The sequence below is a fragment of the Bos javanicus genome, chromosome X (assembly GCF_032452875.1).
Source record: "Bos javanicus breed banteng chromosome X, ARS-OSU_banteng_1.0, whole genome shotgun sequence".
In the NCBI taxonomy this organism is placed as follows: Eukaryota; Metazoa; Chordata; class Mammalia; order Artiodactyla; family Bovidae; genus Bos; species Bos javanicus.
In genome coordinates this window covers 95,455,433-95,477,613 of record NC_083897.1, presented here as the reverse complement: position 1 = coordinate 95,477,613, position 22,181 = coordinate 95,455,433, and the positions used below count along the sequence as shown (strand labels likewise).

At 40.7% G+C, this 22,181-nt stretch overlaps 1 protein-coding gene across 2 annotated transcripts in view; it reads right to left on the bottom strand.

Annotated features, from left to right (window-relative positions):
• KLF8 (KLF transcription factor 8) overlaps positions 1-12,187 on the bottom strand; it is a 345,448-nt gene extending 333,261 nt beyond the window's left edge. Inside the window, exon 1 of one of the 2 annotated variants that reach the window (XM_061410273.1) lies at positions 11,531-12,187. The gene's annotated coding sequence lies outside the window, so the exon portion shown is untranslated. The remainder of the gene's footprint in view (positions 1-11,530) is intronic. The other variant, XM_061410274.1, reaches the window with a different exon arrangement.
• Between the last annotated feature and the right edge of the window lie 9,994 nt (positions 12,188-22,181).

Sequence of the window (22,181 nt, the reverse complement as noted above, 5' to 3'; positions counted from 1 at the left end):
AAACATTTAAAGATTAACACCAACCTTTCTATCAGTTCAGTTCAGTTCAGTCGCTCAGTCATGTCTGACTCTTTGCGACCCCATGAACCACAGCATGCCAGGCCTCCTTGTCCATCACCAACTCCTGGGGTCCACCCAAACCCATGTCAATCGAGTCAGTGACGCCATCCAACCATCTCATCCTCTGTGGTCCCCTTCTCCTCCTGTCCTCAATCTTTCCCAACATCAGGGTCTTTTCAAATGAGTCAGTTTTTCTCATCAGGTGGCCAAAGTATTGGAGTTTCAGCTTCAACATCAGTCCTTCCAATGAATACCCAAGACTGACTTCCTCTAAGATGGATTGATTGGATCTCCTTGCAGTCCAGGGGACTCTCAAGAGTCTTCTCCAACACTACACTTCAAAAGCATCAATTCTTCGGTCCTCAGCTTTCTTTATAGTCCAACTCTCACATCCATACATGACCATTGGAAAAACCATAGCCTTGACTGGACGGACCTTTGTTGGCAAAGTAATGTCTCTACTTTTTAATATGCTGTCTAGGTTGGTCATAACTTTCCTTCCAAGGAGTAAGTGTCTTTTAATTTCATGGCTGCAGTCACCATCTGCAGTGATTTTGGAGCCCAGAAAAATAAAGTCAGCCACTCTTTCCACTGTTTCCCCATGTATCTGCCATGAAGTGATGGGACCGGATGCCATGATCTTAGTTTTCTGAATGTTGCGCTTTAAGCCAACTTTTCACTCTCCTCTTTCACTTTCATCAAGAGGCTCTCTAGTTCCTCTTCACTTTCTGTCATAAGGGTGGTGTCATCTGCATATCTGAGGTTATTGATATTTCTCCCAGCAGTCTTGATTCCAGCTGTGCTTCTTCCAGCCCAGCGTTTTTCATGATGTACTCTGCATATAAGTTAAATAAGCAGGGTGATGATATACAGCCTTGACATTCTCCTTTTCCTATTTGGAACCAGTCTGTTGTTCCATGTCCAGTTCTAACTGTTGCTTCCTGACCTGCATACAAATTTCTCAAGAGGCAGGTCAGGTGGTCTGGTATGCCCATCTCTTTCAGAATTTTCCACAGTTGATTGTGATCCACACAGTCAAAGGCTTTGGCATAGTCAATAAAGCAGAAATAGATGTTTTTCTGGAACTCTCTTGCTTTTTCAATGATCCAGCGGATGTTGGCAATTGATCTCTGGTTCCTGTGCCTTTTCTAAAACCAGCTTGAACATCTGGAAGTTCACGGTTCATGTATTGCTGAAGCCTGCCTTGGAGAATTTTAAGCATTACTTTACTAGTATGTGAGATGAGCGTAACTGTGTGGTAGTTTGAGCATTCTTTAGCATTGCCTTTCTTTGGGATACTTTCTATAAGATTGAATAGCAGGAAACACTTCCAAACTCATTTTTACAAGGTGAACATTACCCAGACACAAAAACAAGATTAAGAATACTGTAGAAGAAAAATATAGATCAATATCCCAGATGAATACAGATGCAAAAATTCTCAACCAAATATTAGCAAACTGAATTTAAGAGCACATTAAAAGAATAATATACCATGACCAAGTACAATTTATCCCTGGGATGTAATGATGTTTCAACATACACAAATCAATAAAAGTGATATACCACATTAATAAAATGAAATAAAAATCATAGGATTATCTCAATTGATGCAGAAAAAGTATTCACACAAAAAGGCACCATTTCATGATAAAAAAAATCCTTGTCAGATCGGGTATATAAGGAATGTACCTTAAAAACCTTATATGACACACCCACAGGTTACATGGTGCCCAACAGTGAAAAGTTTAAAGTTTTTCCTCTAAGATCAGGAACATGGAAAGCACACCCATTCTCACTAGTGTTATTCAATATACTACTAGAAGTCCTAGCTAGAGCAATTAGGCAAGACAAAGAAATATAAAGCATCCTAATCAGAAAGGAAGAAGCAAAATTGTCATTACTTGCAGATGATATGATCTTATATATAGAAAATCTCAAAGGTTCAACCAAAAAATGTTGGAACTAATCAAATTCAATAAAAAGCAGGCTGTAAAATAAACATCCTCATTTTAAGTCACTAACTACCTAGTCAGTTATATGACCTAACGTATGACACTTATTTTTGTTTCAATTTCTTCATCTGTACAGTTCCTTCATTTATACAATTTAAAAATTAAGCATCTAACAGAAAAAAAAAAATCCTGAAATCTGTTGCACTTCTATACACTAAAAATAAAATATCTGAAAAAGAAAGGAGGAAATCTTTCACATTTACAATAGCATCAAAAGTAATAAAATGCTTAGGAATAAATTTAACCAAGGATGTGAATGATCTATATAACAAGAACAAGATTTTGTTGAAAGAAATCAAAGATGACACAAGCAAATGGAAAGATATCCCATGTTGATGAATTGGAAGAATTAATATTGTTAAAATATCCTCATCTACCCAAAGCCGTTTATAAATTCAAAGCAATTCCAGTGTCATTTTTCTCAGAAATAGATCATAAAATCCCAACGTTTGTATACAGCTCCAAAAGACTCCAAATAACCAAAACAATCATGAGAAAGAACAAAGAAGTAAGTCATCACACATCCTGGTTTCAAACTATAGTACAAATCTATAGTAATTAAGACAGTATGGTACTGGCATAAAAATAGACACACAAACCAATGGAACAGAAGAGAGAGCCCAGAAATTAATCTCCACCTATATGGTCAACTAATATTTGGCGAGGGAGCCAAGAACACTCAGTAGGGAAAGGGTAGTCTCTTCAACAAATGGTGTTGCAAAAACTAGATAACCACATGCACAAATATGAAATCAGGTCCCTATATTACACCACTCACAAAGATCATTTGGCCATAACATTTGTTAACTCATCTTATGACACATGAAGAATCAAATTTCTGCTCTAAACGATGTTCTTCCCTGTTTAGGAAAAATACTAGGGAAATGGTTTGGTTTAGGAGAATCTTGGCTTAAAACTTTATTAATGACTTGGTCATTCCTACTGTCAATTTTGATCACATCTATAGCTCTCTATAAATGGACATACACAATGCACATGCAAGGTAAAATTGCACTAAGTACTACTGGACAACTTGGAATTGACTGCTAGTTCTTGCCAGACATCTTACTAACATATTCTACTAAAAGGAAAAAAAAAAAAAACCAGGCCATTAAGACCCAACATTGAGGGACATGATGGATCAGAGGCAGATAAGCAACCACTCTGGCATTGAGGAACCAACTATTTTATCACCTAGTGCTTTCTAACAAATAATTAATTATCAAAAGGGGGAAATTGATGAAATAAAATTTATATTCTATGGCAAAGCAAGAAAAACTTTGAAAATAATATTTTTCTTTGCCCATTCAGGTCTCCTTCCTTCCCTTTACTGGGTATTGTGCATCTGCATTAACCAGACCTCCTGAGGAGATAATATTCCTTCTTAATCTCATAAAGAGTCACAAATCCTGAGGACACAATCTTCCTTCTTATTCTTATAAGGGGCCACAATGACCCATGATCTGCCGATCCACTTTGTATGTGTAGATCTGGATTGTTTAAACTGTCAGTACATCATTTGACATATAAACTTTTGTCTCAAAAACTTATATAACTGTACTTTGACCTCTAATGGGTGGAACAGTCCTGAGAACTTTCTGAAAGACTGTATCCCAGGTAATAATCTTCAGGTAGGCTCAAATAAAATTTTCCATTTCTTTCTTAGATCGACTAATTTTTTTTTCATTGACACTTGAAAACTCTTACTATCCTTCAAGAGTCAAACATCACCTCCTCTACCAAGACTTCTTTGACTTCTTTACCCCAAATGCCACCAACATCCTTTCTACTCATGTTAACAATCTGCCCACTTGTCAATTTTCCAATTCCTCCCTCCTGAATTTATTCAACATTTCTCTAACCTGTGCCCTTACCCAAAAAAATGGGTATAACCCTACTGGGAATTTAAGTGAGACACATGCAAAGCTTAGTGTGGTCCCTAGCATATGGTAAGTGATCGACCAGTACTAGATGTTAGCTAGAACTTTGTCTGTCTCCCAGCTAACCTCCAGGGCAAGGTTGAGGTCTTATATTTGTGTATTCCCATTCTGTAGCACAGAGCTATCCACATAGAGGGCTTCCAAGGCATGTATGTTGAGTAAGTGAGTGAGATTAATGAATCAGTTTTGCTTCCTCCTTTCAAAACTATCTGCTTTATATAAGTAGAAATGGTTAATATATAGAGTCAGGTTTAAATAACCTACAGCAGAAAAGGACTCTGAACCCTGTTGAGTATTTTCTGCTCTACTACCATACCATCACTGATCAGCAAAAGTGCCCCAAGCCCATGGTCCTATTATAAAGATCAGCTTTCCAAGAACATAATACAGGCTATCTTATCTCATTATCTGGTGACATTAGCTGGATAATAATATTCTTTGAGTCCTGTCTGTTTCCCTGAGACACTATGGAGGGAGAAAACTGACTTTGCAGCTTCTCCAGAAGCTACTTTGGTCCTATCTATATTATCACCAATGAGTCGGTGATGGCATCATTGACTCAATGGACATGAGTCTGAACAAACCCTGAGAGACAATGAATGACAGGGAAGCCTGGCCTGCTGTAGTAAATAGTGTCACAAAGAGACACGACTGAGCAACTGAACAACAACAAATATTATCACCAAAGGAAAAGAGTTCTCTAACCTCACTTTTCCATAACTCTACTCCATTCCCCTCCAACCCACATTAAATTGATACTCATTACCTGCCTTTTGTTATATGACTATTCCTGCTTAGAATATCTTTTCCCCTTAACTCTGGCTATTCAGATCTTACCTATACTTCAAAGCTTCACAGAAAAAATGAATTGGGTATCATGCTCTGTTATGTTTATCAAAAAGAGAAGAATGGAGTGGAAGGAAAGGTGGAGGTGGAGTAGTACATGTTGTAAGAGGAGAAAGAACACACGGAATTCCTGATAGCATGAACAAAGACATGATGTTTGTGAAAGATCATGGCATATTCGAGAAGTAGCTGTTAGCTTAATGTAACTCCTGTGATAAGGAAGTCACAGGCAATAAACATGAAAGGTAGGTTGAAGACAAATTTTGAAGTGTCTTACTAAAAGGCAAGGATTTAATCCTGTAAGTGAAGGGGAGTCTGAATAATTCTAAACATAGGATTGTCAAGATAAAAACATGTATTTTATAAATATCCTAAAGTGTAGAATACACTGGAAATTATATTACTTTGCTAGGACTGCCACATCAAAGTACTAAAAAACAGGGGATTTAACAACAAAAATGTATTGTCTCACAGTTCTGAAGGCTGTAACTCTGAAACCAAAGTGACACCAGTTTTGGTTCCTCCTGAGGGTTCTCAGAGAAGAATCTGTTCTAGGCCTCTCTCCTTGTTTTATAGATGACTGTCTTCTCTCTGTGTCTCTCCAGATCATCTTTCCTCTATGAGTCTTTATGTCCAAATTTCCCCTTTTCATAAGGATACCACTCATATTGGATTAGGGCCTGTCCTAACTACCTCATTTTAACTTGATTACCTCTGTAAATACCCGTCTCCAAATACAGTCACATTCTATGGTACCAGAAATTAGGAATCCAATATATTTTGAGGGACATAATTCAACATATAACAAAGGTCACAGAGATTGCTGCTGCTGCTGCTGCTGCTAAGTCGCTTTAGTCGTGTCCGACTCTTGCGACCCCATAGACGGCAGCCTACCAGGCTCCCCCATCCCTGGGATTCTCCAGGCAAGAGCACTGGAGTGGGTTGCCATTTCCTTCTCCAATGCATGAAAGTGAAAAGTGAAAGTGAAGTCGCTTAGGTGTGTCTGACTCTTAGCGACCCCATGGACTTCAGCCCACCAGGCTCCTCCACCCGTGGGATTTTCCAAGCAAGAGTACTGGAGTGGGGTGCCATTGCCTTCTCTGGTCACAGAGATTAGAGGCAGATAAAACAACAGTAAGGGGCTATGTTAATAGGCTAGGTCATACATGATGAAAAATTATACAAAGACACTACAAGTAGGAATGCAGAGGATACAAAGATTTAAGAAGAAGAATCTAGAAGCTATAGAGAAGAAAGAGTCATAGATGACCCTAGGCTTTATTGCTGCTGCTGCTAAGTCATTTCAGTCGTGTCCGACTCTGTGTGACCCCATAGACGGCAGCCCACCAGGCTCCGCTGTCCCTGGGATTCTCCAGGCAAGAGCACTGGAGTGGGTTGCCATTTCCTTCTCCAATGCATGAAAGTGAAAAGTGAAAGGGAAGTCGCTCAGTCGTGTCCGACTCTTAGCAACCCATTGCTAGGCTTTCATTGTTTTGGTTGATTATGTGACTGTTGATCAAGGAGAGAAACTGGAGTCAAGGAGTTTGCTGATGAATTCAATTTTAAACATATTAACTGTAGAGGTGTCAAGTTAAGATGGCTGATTAACAGACAAATGGATGCATCTGGGCTAAGAAAAAGCATTCAGTTGGAGATAGAGAGTGTCGTGTCGTATAGGCTATATAAATGGCTGTTGAAATTCTTAAGTGGATGAGATGACCTAAATAAGGAGTACAGATTAGCAAGATAAGAGAATAAAAAGAGCAATCAGAGAGGTTCGTGGAAATCCATGGTAGAGTATTATCACAGAAGACATGAAAGGGGAGGCTTTAAAGATGGAAGGAAAGTACAACAACATTAAATGTAGTAAAGCCAAGTATGTTGAAAACCTAAAGAGAGAGTACATGACATGACATTTAGGAGATCTTCAGGTAACTCTTGTGAGAGCAGTTTCAATAATGATCTAAATGGAAACTGTCAAAAAATAGGGTGGTAATTTGAGTAAGGGCTGTTAAATAAAGATTGACTTAGGAAATAAATGTGTTTGCAAGCTAAAGACTAGGCAGTAAAGCATAATAATCAAGGTGTAGACTTTATAGACCTGGGTTCAAATCTCACATCTGCTCTTTCCAAGTTGTATAAACTTGAGCAAGTTGCTTGATTTTTCTGTCCCAATTTCCCTAACTGAAAAATTGGGAATACAACAGTACCTACTACATAGGATTATGGTGAACATTATATGAATTGATAAATGCAAAGTGTTCAATAGAGGGCTTGGCACAGATTAGGTATTCAATAGGGCTTCCCTGATAGTTCAGTTGGTAAAGAATCCACCTGCAGTGCAGGAGACCCCAGCTCTATTCCTGGGTTGAGACATCCGCTGGAGAAGGGATAGGCTACCCACTCCAGTATTCCTGGGCTTCCCTTGTGACTCAGGTAGTAAAGAATCTGCCTGCAATGCAGGAGACCTGGGTTCGATCCCTGAATTGGGAAGATCCCCTGGAGAAAGGAAAGGGTTACCCACTCCAGTATTCTGGCCTAGAGAATTCCATGGACTGCATAGTCCATGGGGTTGCAAAGAGTCGACACAACTGAGCAACTTTCACTTGCACTTTCAGGTATTCAATAAATGTTATCTATATTAGGTAGGAATGGTTGGATGGGTGGAAGAACCAAAGAAAAAGGAATTGAAGAAAACAAAGCTGATGGAACAACTTTTCAGAAGGTATGGGAGAGAATGAATCCTCTTTAACTTACTGGCTCTGTGTCCTTTGGTAAGGCACTTTACATTCCTGTGCCACAGTTTCCTATTCTGTAGAATGTAAATGATAATATTGCTTACCTCACAAGGTTATTGTGAGGATTAAATGAAATGATACATGAAACACACTTCCCTACTGGGAAGAACTTGAGGAGAAGAATAGTATATAATCTACGTGAAATTATGTGTGCCAGCGAGACTGAAATTAAAAAAAAAATAAAGCATTCAAGTGAATAATTTTCACAATTTCATGCTAGAGTAAAACAGTGCTATACAATCTTGTGAATGTTTTCTTAACAAGGTTAAGCATTCTTCTAGTGCTAATAAATTTATTGTGATTTTTTTAATTATGCTGAAAATATTTTTTGTACTTCAGTAGTTTCAAATATGTTTGAAATCTTTTTCAGATAATTGTTATGAAACAATGGCTAGTATAAAATTAAATTAGTTACATGAATTCAGCAATAAGCTTACTAATTTTTTCAAATCATAATATCATAAATTCAAATATCAAAATCATAAAATCATAATCTATCTTGATTGTGTTAAGATGAACAACTGAAGATTTATCCTTACAAGAGTAGAATTTTAAATATAATAATTGTTGATTATTTATCTTCTTTAAAAATGACTCCCTATCTCACTCGGAACAAAATCCAAAGTATTTACAAGGTCCTATAAGATCTGGCCAGAGAAGGCAATGGCAACCCACTCCAGTACTCTTGCCTGGAAAATCCCATGGATGGAGGAGCCTGGTAGGCTGCAGTCCATGGGGTCGCTAAGAGTCGAACATGACTAAGCGAGAATCCCAGGGACGGGGGGGGGGCGCTGGTGGGCTGCCCTCTATGGGATCGCACAAGTCGGACAAGACTGAAGCGACTTAGCAGCAGCAGCAGCATAAGATCTGGCACTTCTCTGTCTCTCTAAAATCATGTGCTACCACTCTCCTCTTCACTCCAGTGATGCTGGCTTTGCTATTCTTTGAACACGTCAAACCTTTGAAATTCTATTTTCTCTGTCAAGAATACTCTTCCCTTGGGTATTCTCATGGCTAGTTCTCTCACTTTATTCATATATATTCTTTAAAATCATCATATCAGAGAAGCCCTCCTTGACTGTTCATTAAATAGCTCTCCCCAGTCCCTCTGCTATCTTATTCAACGCCCCCTCCCCCCAAAAAAACCCATCCACTAACATACCCTCATTAGAATACAGTCTCCAAAAAGGCAAGGGACTTGTCTTGCAGACTCTCCAGAGTCTTGTGCAGTGATGGCACAGAGTAGGTTCTCAGTAAGTATTTGTTGAATTAATTAATGAATGAATCTCATAACACAATGTACTTTCCTATTGATACCTTTGTCTTTCATATGTCCTTATCCTTGAACGCTGAGAAAAAACCAGGAAGGAACTCAGACCAAAGTAAATGTAGGCATAGGCTATACTAGTCTAAGCAAGAACAGCCTAGGCTACCAGATTCCAGAAGAGGAGTTGGGGGATTGAAACTACTGCTTGTGACATAGAGAGAGAGAGAGAGGACAAAGTGTTCTTTCTGCAATTATTTCTTATGAAGCCCTTTTGCCTCTGTGTAGACAGAAACTGTCTGCAAGCCCAGAAAGCAGAATGAATGACAACAAACTAATTTCTCTGGAAAAGTCACTTGAAACCTTTGTACTGCTGCTAAGTCGCTTCAGTTGTGTCCGACTCTGTGCAATCCAGAGACGACAGCCCACCAGGCTCCCCCATCCCTGGGATTCTCCAGGCAAAAACACTGGAGTGGGTTGCCATTTCCTAATGCTATTGCCATTACTTTTGTACTGCTTGCCTATAATAACTGTTAGTGGGTTCACAAAATTTTCACTGTCTTAGGAAGAGATTAACCATATTTCATCAACCATATTTTATGACAGCTATATCCTGCATCTAGAAACTCTCTCAAAGAAAAAACAACATGAACACAAAGGGACAATCAAATATTAAAATGGAAGCACAGCAATACCTAACATATTCCATGCTTATCAAATTTAGAAGGTTGGCTGTGGAGTCAGCACACAGTTTCTTCCCACTCTCCATGCCAGGGTGTGGGTAGCAGATTTTAGTGTGAGTGACAAGTACAAGTGGCTCTTGACTCTAGAGCAGGACTGTACTACCACTGGTGAAAGTAGCCAGGAGGGTTCCAGTTGAATTAATGTTTCCTTTGTTTTTAGGACCCCATAGACCAGTGACTTAGCAGCAGCAGCAGACCAGTGACTTTATAGAGAAAGAACACTGAGGCTTTCTTTTTTATCTGAATCCAGTGGATTCAATGTCATGGCCATTCAGAATAAGGTCATTTTGGGGTTTAGAAAACCAATTGAGAAAAGAAGGGATGGAGGAAGGTGCTTTAATAAATGGTGCCAAGAAACCTAAAACCAATCCATGCCCTTAATGGGAGTTGACACTGGGGATGCACTGAAACCTAGCACATTAAAAAAGAGAGGGTCTCTGCCTTGTATTTAATACCAGAGATAGCTGAACTGGTAAACTGCAGAGTGCTAGAAGCTATGGCATTCCATTGACCAAATAGAAATGCGTAGATACACACAGACAATTCATACCTTAAAAAAAAAAAAAGACATCCAGAGTAAAATATTAGACCTAAAACCTCAAACAACATATTTTATTATCTTTGACATGCAGGATATCATTAGGCTCCATCCAGACCTGCCATCCTCCTTAAGCAGAAACATAGGAAAAATAAACTTGGAAGAGATGCCACTGATCTGTATGAGGCCTTCTAACAAGTTTCCACCACACTAGTTCTTTTATTTAACAGCAGAAGGGAGCTGGTAAAGCCCTCCTGCCCAAGACAATCTTCCAGGTTGGACATGGACATGGGAATAACAGATCAGTCAAGGTAGCCTTTAGCTTCCCTATTGAAACATCCTGCCCTTCTCTCTTTGCATGCCATTTTGACTTGAGTTCCTATCTCTTTCAGCTGAATCTCCCAATCACTTGGGTTAGGGCATATGGATGCTTGGTACTAAAGACAAGACAATAAAGATGAATAATGGGAACCTTCACGTGACACATGCTTGATAAATGCTGAAATCAAATTCAACATTCGACTCTAGAAAGAAACCTTGGCCACCAATCTGTTAATAAAGGAGTCAGTGACATCACTCTACATTGTCCTGACATATTACAGACATTCAGCAGTGGGATTAGTCACAGACAATGAACCTAGCTTTTGATAAATATTTGTAAAATAAATTATTTTTTCAAATCTTGATAAATTTTCCTCTTGAGCTAAAACTGCAAGGCCAGTTGACTCTGCAGTTAACTAATGTACAACTTGGCAGCGCCTCCTGAGAATCAACTGGATATTAGAACAAGTTTGGAGGCTGGTATAAGGAGGAAAAACTTGCCTCTCTGTACAAATTCCCCCAACACACCTTGTGTCATAGTAAAGATGAGTCAATGCCATCCTTTTCGAAATCGAATTTTCAGTATTTCCCACATCAGAACTGGTGCACTGCCGCTTTAAGAAGCTGGGCAAGATGGAGCCCTCCCAACTCACAGCTAGAAGCTTTAAGCAGCCAGATAACACTGTGGATTGTGACAAAAATTAAAAAAATGCCTGGAGGGGTAAGTCGAGGCTCTAAGGGCAGGAGAGGAAATCAAGGCTGTAATCAAACAACCAGCAAACTCTGAGCTTCCTATCCGGTGGATGGCAGCTCCTCTAGGCTTTAAAGCGCCACCCCTCCTCCGTTCCCCTCCCCTTCTTACCCCACCCTACCCGGTCCAACCCTCTGTGTCCTCCTTGAAAGAGTCTCCTTCGGTAAGGTGGCTCTTTGCCGCCCAGAGAATACCCCAGTGAGGGCAGCAAAAGGAAGGGGAGAGGGGGGGTAAACAAAATGAAAGGGACTTACTTTCGGATTCTGCGCCTCCAAAGGCATCCTCTGCTCCCAGCCCCGGGCCAGGCCGATGGGGCGGGGCCGGGGTTGAGGTGGTGGACCGGGGGTCTTCACTCACTCGTACTACAAATCTAATTCAGTGGAGTTAGGAAAGGGCACCGACTAGGGCCGGTGTACAGTAGGTTTTAATTATCTCAAAAGGAGATAGAAAGGTCTGAGAGAGTTGATCAGGGTAGGAATGGAGGTGAGCTCTAAAACCCTCCTGTCCTCCCTTTCTGGCTAGCTTCCCCCTGGTATTAGCGATTTCAGGGGCTACGGTTTTCTTTTTTCTTCCTTTTGGTTTCTCCCAGCTGCCTGTCCCAGACCCCACCCAGCGGCTCCACCCCATCCACTGCTACACATTCTGTCAATCACCAGCCCCTTTAAAGCTGCACCGCACAACTTGGGTTTTCATCTCTCTTTGGCGGGCAGACAGAATCACGGGGTTCGTGGCATTTCCAACAATACCTCCGACCTCTCTGTTGAGTTTAGGTAGCTGCTGTTAGTTGCTAGTGGCGGCCTTCTCTCACCCTCTGCCCTGAAGCTTGCACAGTCGGCTCCACCCAAGCTCCTTCCGGCGGGCCAGACCACCAAACCCCACCCCATCTCTTTTCTTTACTTTGTTTCTAGTTTAAAAAAAAAAAATGGTTCTCTAGGCTTCCAGATCGCCAAGAAGGTTCCTGCAGCGCCCTCCTTGGCGCCGCCCAATCTCATAGTTTCTGTACTGAAGTGTCTACAGAAGATTTCCTGTGCCTGGGGACTCTCCGTTTTGCCTGGCCCAATGTGCTCAGTCTTCTCTATCTCATCTGTGTAAATCTCCAGGTTTATGAATACAATCAGAAGGGAGAAGGCGGGGATTCCCCAAAATGTGCTTCATTGCTCTTAGCCAAAAGGAGCGCCCCACTCCATAATTAGGCTGCTCAAAGTTGGAGGAGGACCCTGAGGTCCCATCCACAGGTATTAGTGGAACTCTAGAATGACCCATCAGAAATCATGTTTAATGTCTTTCTCCCTTCCGGTTAATGGGAACATCTGGTTGTTCAGGCCAAAAAGCAGAGACAATACTTTGCCAACAAAGGTGCATCTAGTCAAAGCTATGGTTTTTCCAGTAGTCATGTATGGATGTGAGAGTTGGACTATAAAGAAAGCTGAGTGCCAAAGAATTGATGTTTTTGAACTGTGGTGTTGAAGAAGACTCTTCAGAGTCCCTTGGTCAGCAAGGAGATACAACCAGTCCATCCTAAAGGAAATCAGTCCTGAATATTCATTGGAAGGACTGATGTTGAAGCTGAAACTCCAATACTTTAGTCACCTGATGTGAAGAACTGACTCATTGGAAAAGATCCTGATGCTGGGAAAGATTGAAGGAGGGAAGAGAAGGGGACAACAGAGGATAAGATGGTTGGATGGCATCACCAACTCAATGGACATGAGTTTGACTAAACTCCGGGATTTGGTGATGGACAGGGAGGCCTGATGTGCTACAGTCCATGGGGTCACAAAGAGTCAGACACAACTGAGCTACTGAACTGAACTGAACTGAATCCTTAAATCTTTTTCTTTTGTGCTTCATATCCAGTTCTTCAATAAATCCTGTTGGCCATTCTTTAAAATTTGTCCAAAATGGCTCGCCATTTCCTGGTCCCATGCATGCATGCTAAGTCACTTCACTTGTGTCCCATTCTTTGCGACCCCATGGACTGTAGTCCTCCAAGCTCCTCTGTCCATGGGATTCTCCAGACAAGAATACTGGAGGGGTTGCCATGCCCTCCTCCAGGGAATCTTCCCCACTTAGGGATCCAGCCCACCTCTTGTATCTCCTGCATTGACAGTCAGATTATTTACCACTAGCACCATCTAGGAAGCCCTTCCTGGTCCCAGACACCACCATCAATATATCCAGCCCCTGCCTACCTCTTTGATGTGATTTATAAAAACATTGTATACTCTCCTCTAGCAACACTGGGGTTGGATGGCATCACCGACTCAATGGACATGAGTTTGAGCAAGCTCCAGGAGGTGGTGGAGGACAGAGAAGCCTGGAATGCTACAGTCCATGGGGTTGCAAAGAATCAGGCATGACTGGGTGGCTGAACAGAACAGCAACAGCAACACTGATCTCCTTTTTATACCCATATGCTAGGATCTGTCTGACCTGAGGAACTTTGTACTTCCTTTTCTTTCTACCTGGTTCTACCCATGGTGGGCCTCTATATCCTTCAGAATTCAGGAAAGAGAGATTAAAGTAAGTCGGATGGCCCAGGCATTCTCTGTGACCTTATCCCTTCCCTTTTTATTTTTATCACAACACTGATCACAGTTTAAAACAATATTATATGTATGTTTGCTTCTGTGGTAAAATGTATTTCCCACTAGAGTATAAGCTCAGTAAGAACAGGGACTCCATCTATTTTGTTCTCTGCTCTGTCCTCAGCATACAGAACAGTGGCTGCCATATAGTGGGGGATCAATTAATATTTGTTGAAAGAATGATTGAAGGCAGATTCTTCTTGCATCTACCTGAATGTTATCTTGTTTTTAAACATCAAACAAAAAAGACAGCAAAGAGAAGTGAACCTGGTTACGAAACACTGGCCCCATGTATTCCTTCTTAGAACATCTGGATACCTTGTCTCTGAGCAGAGTTAGCCATGGTTGGAGCAGTAGTAGTGTGCTTTTGGGTTGGCCTTTAGAGTTTGCAGCTGATTGCTGGGGGTTGAGTTCAGTGTTCTTAGTTTTGTCATGTCAGTGCTAGACAGCATAGTTCTTGAGGGCCTGACTCATTTAAATTAATAGAATTTTTGTCTCTAAATGTGTTCCTTTTTTGGAGTCAAACTATCTATATGTTCTGTCATACCCCCCAAGTATGTAGTAAAACTCATTGGATTCCCACTACTTCCCAATGAAGTTGTTGTTGTTCAGTTGCTCAGTCGTGTCTGACTCTTCGTGACCACATGGACCACAGCACACCAGGCTTCCTTGTCCTTTAACATCTCCCAGAGTTTGCTCAAACTCACATCCATTGAGTCGGTGATACCATCCAACAATCTCATCCTCTGTTGTCCCCTTCTCCTCCTGACTTCAATCATTCCCAGTGTCAGGGTATCTTCCAATGAGTTCACTCTTCACATCAGGTGGCCAAAGTATTAGAGCCTCAGCTTCATCATCAGTCCTTCCAATGAATATTCAGGGTTGATTTCCTTTAGGACCTACTGGTATGATCTCCATGCTTTCCCAGGAACTCTCAAGAGTCTTCTCCAGCACCACATTTCAAAGGCATCAGCTCTTTGGTGCTCAGCCTTTTGTTTTGTCTAGCTCTCACATCCATACATGACTACTGGAAAAACTATAACTTTGATGATACAGACCTTTGTAGACAAAGTAATGTCTCTGCTTTTTAATATGCAGTCTAAGTCTGTGATTGCTTTTCTTCCAAGGAACAAGTGTCTTATAATTTCATGGTTGCAGTCACCAACCACAGTGATTTGGAAGCTGAAGAAGTAAAGTCTCTCATCATTTCCATTTTTCCCCATCTATTTGACATGAAGTGATGAGAGCAGATGCCATGAGCTTTGTTTTTTGAATGTCGAGTTTTAAGCCACCTTTTTCACTCTCCTCTTTCACCTTAATCAGGAGGCTCTTTAGTTCTTGTTCTCTTTCTGCAATAAGGGGAGTGTCATCTGTATATCAAGGTTACTGATATTTCTCCCAGCAATCTTGATTCCAGCTTGTGCTTCATCCAGCCCAGCATTTCACATGATGTACTCTGCATATAAGTTAAATAAGCAGGGTGACAATATATATACAGTTTTGACGTACTCCTTTCCCAGTTTTGAACCAGTCCATTGTTCCAGGTCCGCTTCTAACTGTTGCTTCTTGACCTGCACACAGATTTATCAGGAGGCAGGTAAGGTGGTATGGTCATCCTGTCTCTTGAAAAAATTTCCACAATTTTTTGTGATACACACACAGTCAAAGGCTTCATCGTTGTTAATGAAGCAGAAGTAGATGTTTATCTGCATTCTCTTGCTTTCTCTATGATCCAATGAATGTTGGCAATTTTATCTCTCTGTCATTCCTAAATCAAGCTTGTACATCTGGAAGTTCTTAGTTCACATACTGTTGAAGGTTAGCTTGAAGGATATTGAGGGTTACTTTGCTAGCATGTCTTGAAGTGAGTGCAATTGTGTGGTAGTTTGAACATTCTTTGGCATTGTCCTTCTTTGGGACTGGAATGAAAACTGAACTTTTCCAGTCCTGTAGCCATTGCTGAGTTTTCCAAATTTGTTGGCATACTGAGTGCAGCACTTTCACAGCATCATAATTTAGGATTTAAAATAGCTCAGCTGGAATTCCATCACCTCCACTAGTTTTATTCAGTGATGCTTCCTAAGGCCCACATGACTTTGCATCCAGGATGTCTGGCTCTAGGTGAGTGATCACACAATCGTAGATCTCTGAGTCATTAAGATCTTTTTTGTAGTTCTTCTATATATTCTTGCTAGCTCTTAATATCTTCTGATTCTGTTAGGTCCATACCATTTCTGTCCTTTATTGTGCCTATCTTTGCATGAAATGTTCCCCTGGTATCTCTCATTTTCTTTAAGAGATTTCTAGTCTTTCCCATTCTGTTGTTTTCCTCTATTTATTTGCTTTGTTCACTTAGGAAGGCTTTCATATCTCTCCTTGCTGTTCTTTGAAACGCTGCATTCAGATAGATATATCTCTCCTTTTCTCCTCCCCTTTTTGCTTCTCTTCTTTTCTCAGCTATTTGTAAGGCCTCCTCAGACAACTATTTTGCCTTTTTGTATTACTTTCTCTTGGATATGGTTGTGATCACTGCCTCCTGTACAATGTTGCAAACCTTCTTCCATAGTTCTTCAAGCACACTGTGTATCAGATTTAATCCCTTGAATCTGTTTGTCACTTTCACTGTATAATCATAAGGGATTTGATTTAGGTCATATATGAATGGGAATCATCATGCAAAATGCCAGACTGGATGAAGCACAAACTGGAATCAAGATTGCTGGGAGAAATATCAAAAACCTCAAATATGCAGATGATGCCACCTTATGGCAAAAATTGAAGAGAAACTAAAGAGCCTCTTGATGAAAGTGAAAAAGGAGAGTGAAAAAACTGGCTTCTCACTCAACATTCAGAAAACAAAGATCATGACATCCGGTCCATCACTTCATGGCAAATAGACGGGGAAACAACAGAAACAGTGGCAGACTATATTTTCTTGGGCTCCAAAATCACTGCAGATTGTGGCTGCAGCCATGAAATTAAAAGACACTTGCTCCTTGGAAAAAAAAAAAAAACTATGACAAACTGAAACATCATTTTAAAAAGCAGAGATATTACTTTGCCAACAAAGATCCATATAGTCAAAGCTATGGTTTTTCCAGTAATCATGTATGGATGTGAGATTTGGACCATAAAGAAAGCTTAACACCGAAGAATTGATGCTTTTGAACTGTGGTGTTGGAGAAGACTCTTGAGAGTCCCGCGGATGACAAGGAGATCAAACCAGTCAATCCTGAAGGAAATCAATCCTGCATATTGATTGGAAGGACTGATCCTGAAGCTGAAACTCCAATACTTTGGCCACCTGATGCAAAGAGCCAACTCATTAGAAAAAGCCCTCATGCTGGGAAAGATTGAAGGCAGGAAGAGAAGGGAACGACAGAGGATGAGATGGTTGGTGGCATCGCTGATTCAATGGACATGAGTTTGAGCAAGCTCTTGGAGATTGTGAAGGACAGGGAAGCCTGGCATGCTGCAGTTATGGCATTGCAAAGAATCAGACAAGACTTAGCAACTGAACAACAAATACCAGAATGGCCTACTGGTTTTGCCTACTTTCTTCAATTTTAGTCTGAATTTTTCAATCTGAGCCAGTCAGCTCTCAACCTTGTTTTGCTAACTGTATAGAGCTTCTCCATTTTGGCCTCAAATAATATAATCAATCTCATTTCACTATTGACCATATGGTGATGTCCATATGTAGAGTCATCTCTTGTGTTGTTGGAAGAGGTTGTTTGCCTGACCAGTGCATACTCTTGGCAAAGCTCTGTTTGCCTTTGTCCTGTTTCATTTTGTACACCAAGGCCAGACTTGCTTGTTTCTCCAGGTATCTCTTGACTTCCTACTTTTGCATTCCAGTCCCCTATGATGAAAAAGACATCTCTTTTTAGTGTTAGTTCTAGAAGGTCTTGTAGTTCTTCACAGAACCGTTCAACTTCAGCTTCTTTGGCATTAGTGATTGGGGCATAGACTGGGATTACTGTATTATTGAATTGTTTGCCTTGGAGATAAACAGAGATCATTCTGTTGTTTTTGAGACTGCACCCAAGTACTGTATTTTGGACTCTTTTGTTGACTATAAGGGCTATTTTGTTTCTTCTGAAGGATTCTTACCCACAGCAGTAGATATAATGGTCATCTGAATTAAATTCACCCTTTCCATTCCATTTTGGTTCACTGATTCCTAAAATGTCATTGTTCACCCTTGCCTCCTCCTGTTTGACCACTTCATTTTACCTTGATTCATGGAACTAAGATTCTAGGTTTCTATGCAATACCGTTCTTTACAGCATTGGACTTTAATTTCACCACCAGACACGTCCACAACTAGGCATTGTTTCTGCTTTGGTTCAGCCTCATAATTTCTGCCATAACTATTTCTCCACTCTTCCCTAGTACCATATTGGTCACCTACCAAAGTGAGGGCTTCATCTTTCAGTGTCATGTCTTTTTGCCTTTTCATACTGTTCTTGGGTTTCTCAAGGCAAGAATGCTGAAGTGGTTTGCCATTCCCTTCTCCAGTGGACCACTTTTTTTTTTTTTTCCCCGAACTCTCCACCATGACCTATCCATTCTGGGTGGCCCTACATGGCATGGCTCATAGTTTCATTGAGTTAGGCAAGGTTGTGGTCCACATGATCAGTTTGGTTAGTTTTCTGTGATTGTAATTTTCATTCTGTCTGCACTCTGACAGGTGAGGATAAGAGGCTTATGCAAGCTTCCTAATGGAAGGGACTGGCTATGGGGAAAATTAGGTCTTTCTCTGGTGGACAAGGCCATGCTCAGTAAGTCTTTAATCCAATTTTCTGCTTATTGGTGGGCTTATATTTCCTTCTTATATTTTGGCCTGAGGCCTCCATCAAAAGGACTCATGACAGCAGGCTTGGGCTCCCAGGACTGTTGTCGTCAGTGCCCCTGAACCCATGGCAGGCCACTGTTGACCCATGCCTATGCTGGAGACTCCCAAGCATACACAGGCACATCCGGCTCAGTCTCTTGTGGTGTCACTGATCCTTTCTTCTGGGTTCTGGTGCATGCAAGGTTTTTGCACACAAGTCTCTATTTCCCCAGTCATGTGGAAGTTCTGTAATCAAATCCTTCTGACCTAAAAATCAGATTCCTTGGGGATACTCAGTCCCTTTGCCGGACCCCCAGGATTGGAAGTCTGTGTGGGACCTAGATTTTTCACAGCAGCGTGAGAACTTCTTTGGCATAATTGTTCTACAGTTTGTGAGTCATCCCCCTGCCCCACCCCAGTGGCTGTATAGTGAAGCTAATGTCAATCTCCTTCAAAAGGACTTATGCCATATGCTGTTCCTCCCAGGACCTGCCTCCTGAGAAACCTGCATGCATGTCAAAAGCATGCAGTCAGACCCAGACATGGATCAACACACTGGTTCAAAATTGAGAAAAGAGTACGTCAAGGCTGTTATTGTGACCTTGCTTATTTAACTTATATGTAGAGTACATCATGTAAAATGTTGGGCTGGATGAAGCACAAGCTGAAATCAAGATTGCCAGGAGAAATATCAATAACCTCAAATAGGCAGATGACATCACCCTTATGGCAGAAAGCAAAGAGCAAATAAAGAGCCTCTTGATTAATGTGAAAGAGGAGAGTGAAAAATCTGGCTTAACTCAACATTCAAAAAACGAAGATCATGGCATCTGGTCCCATCACTTCATAGCAAATAGATGGGGAAACAATGGAAACTGACAGACTTTAGTTTCTTTATCTCCAAAATTACTGGAGATGGTGACTGCAGCCATGAAATTAAAAAATGCTTGCTCCTTGGAAGAAAAGCTATGACCAACCTAGACAGCATATTAAAAAGCAGAGACATTACTTTGCCTACAAAGGTGCATATAGTTAAAGCTATGGTTTTTTCAGTAGTCATGAGTGGATGTGAGAGATGGATCATAAAGAAGGCTGAGAGCTGAAGAATTGATGCTTTTGAACTGTGGTGTTGGAGAAGACTCTTGAGAGTCCCTTGTACTACAAGAAGATCAAACCAGCCAATTCTAAAGGAAATCAACCTTGAATATTCATTGGAAGGACAGATGCTGAAGCTGAAGCTCCAAATCCTTGGCCACCTGATATGAGAGCTGACTCATTAAAAAAGACTCTGATGCTTGGAAAGAGTAAAGGCAGGAGGAAAAGGGCATGACAGAGGATGGTATCATTGGACAACATCACAGACTCAATGAACATGACTTTGAGCAAGCTCCAGGAGATGGTGAAGGACAGGGAAGCCTGGTGTGCTATAGTCATGGGGTCGCAAAGAGACATGACTGAGCGAATGAACAACATTAATATTAGCTGTGGGCTTGTCATTATGGTCTTTATTATGTTGAGATACATGTCTTCTATGCTTAACTTGTTGAGACGTTTTTTCATGATGTGTGTATGTGTTTGTGTGTTAGTTGTTCAGTCGTATGCAACTCTTTGTGACCCCATGGACTGAAGCCTGCCAGACTTCTCTGTCCATGGAATTCTCCAGGCAAGAACACTGGAATGGGTTGCCACTTCCTTCTCCAAGGGAACTTCCTGACCCAGGGATCAAACCTGAGTCTCCTGCATTGCTGGTGGATTCTTTACCATTTGAGACAATAGGGAAGCCCTTTTATCACTATAAGATGTTGAACATTTTTCCTGCATCTATTGAGATGATCATATGATTTTTATTCTTTATTCTGTTAACATGATATATAACAGTTAGTGGCTATATATATATATATATATGTTGAAACATTCTCACATCCCAGTGTTAAACACCATGATATATTATCCTTTTTTATATTAATATTTTTAAATGCTTATTTATTAATATTTGTCTATGCCAAGTCTTAGGTGTGGCATGTGGGCTTAGTTCCTCTGCAGAATGTGGGATCTTCCTGGACCAGGGATTGAACCCAAGTTGCCTGCATTGGAAGGCAGATTCTTAACCATTGAACCACTAGGGAAGTCTTTATTAATCTTTGTATGTGTGTTTACTTTTTTAATTATTAAAATTTATTTTTTAATTGGGAAATACTTACTTGGGAAATGTTGTGATGGCCTTTGCCATACATCAAGATGAATCGGCCATAGGCATACATGTGTTTCTTCCTTCTCCCACCTGTCTCCCACCTCCCTCTAGACCCAATCCTCCAGGTTGTCACAGAGCCCCAGCTTTGGGTTTCCTGCATCATATATCAAAACCTCACGGGCTATCTGTTTTACATATGGAAGTGTATATGTGTAAATGCTATTCTCTCAAATCATCTCATTCTTTACATCTCCCACTGGATCCAAAAGTCTGTTATTTGTATCTGTGTCTCCTTTGATGCCTGGCACATAGGATTATCATTACTTTCTTTCTAGATTCCATATATATTCATTATTATGTGATAGTTATCTTTATCTTTCAGATTTACATCACTCTGTATGATAAGATCTAGGTTGATCTACCTCATTAGAACTGACTCAAATATGTTCCCCTGTGTAATATTCCATTGTATACATGTACCACACTTCCTTATCTATTAATCTGCCAATGGACATCTAGGTTGCTTCCATGTCCTAAGTTTGTGAACAGTGCTGCAGTGAACACTGGGGTACATGTGACTTTTTCAACTCTGTTGAAATTTCCTCGGGGAATATTCCCAGCAGTGGGATTGCTGGGTCATATGACAGTTATATTCCCAGTTTTTTAAGAATCACCACATTTTCTCCATAGTGGCTGTACCAGTTTGCATCCCCACCAACAGTGTAAGAGGGTTCCCTTTCCTCCATACCCTCTCATGCATATATTGTTTGTAGACTTTTTGATAATGGCCATTCTGACAGGTGTGAGATGATACTTCATTGTAATTTTGATTTGCATTTCTCTAATAATGAGTGATGTTGAGCATCTTGTCATGTGTATATTAGCCATCTTTATGTCTTCCTTGGAGAAATGTCTGTTTAAGTCTTTAGCCCACTTTTTGACTGGGTTGTTGGTTATTCTGGTATTGAGCTCCATGTGCTGCTTGTATATTTTGGAGATTAATTCTTTATCAGTTGTTTTGTTTGCTATTATTTTCTCCCACTCTGAGGGATGTCTTTTCACCTTGCTGATAGTTTCCTTTCAGCATCAATATCACTCAATATCACAGTAACCATTCAATATCACAGTAATCCAAGTCTATGCCCCAACCAGTAATGCTGAAGAAGCTGAAGTTGAACGGTTCTATGAAGACCTACAAGACCTTTGAGAACTAACACCCAAAAAAGATGTCCTTCTCATTATAGGGGACTGGAATGCAAAAGGAGGAAGTCAAGAAACACCTGGAGTAA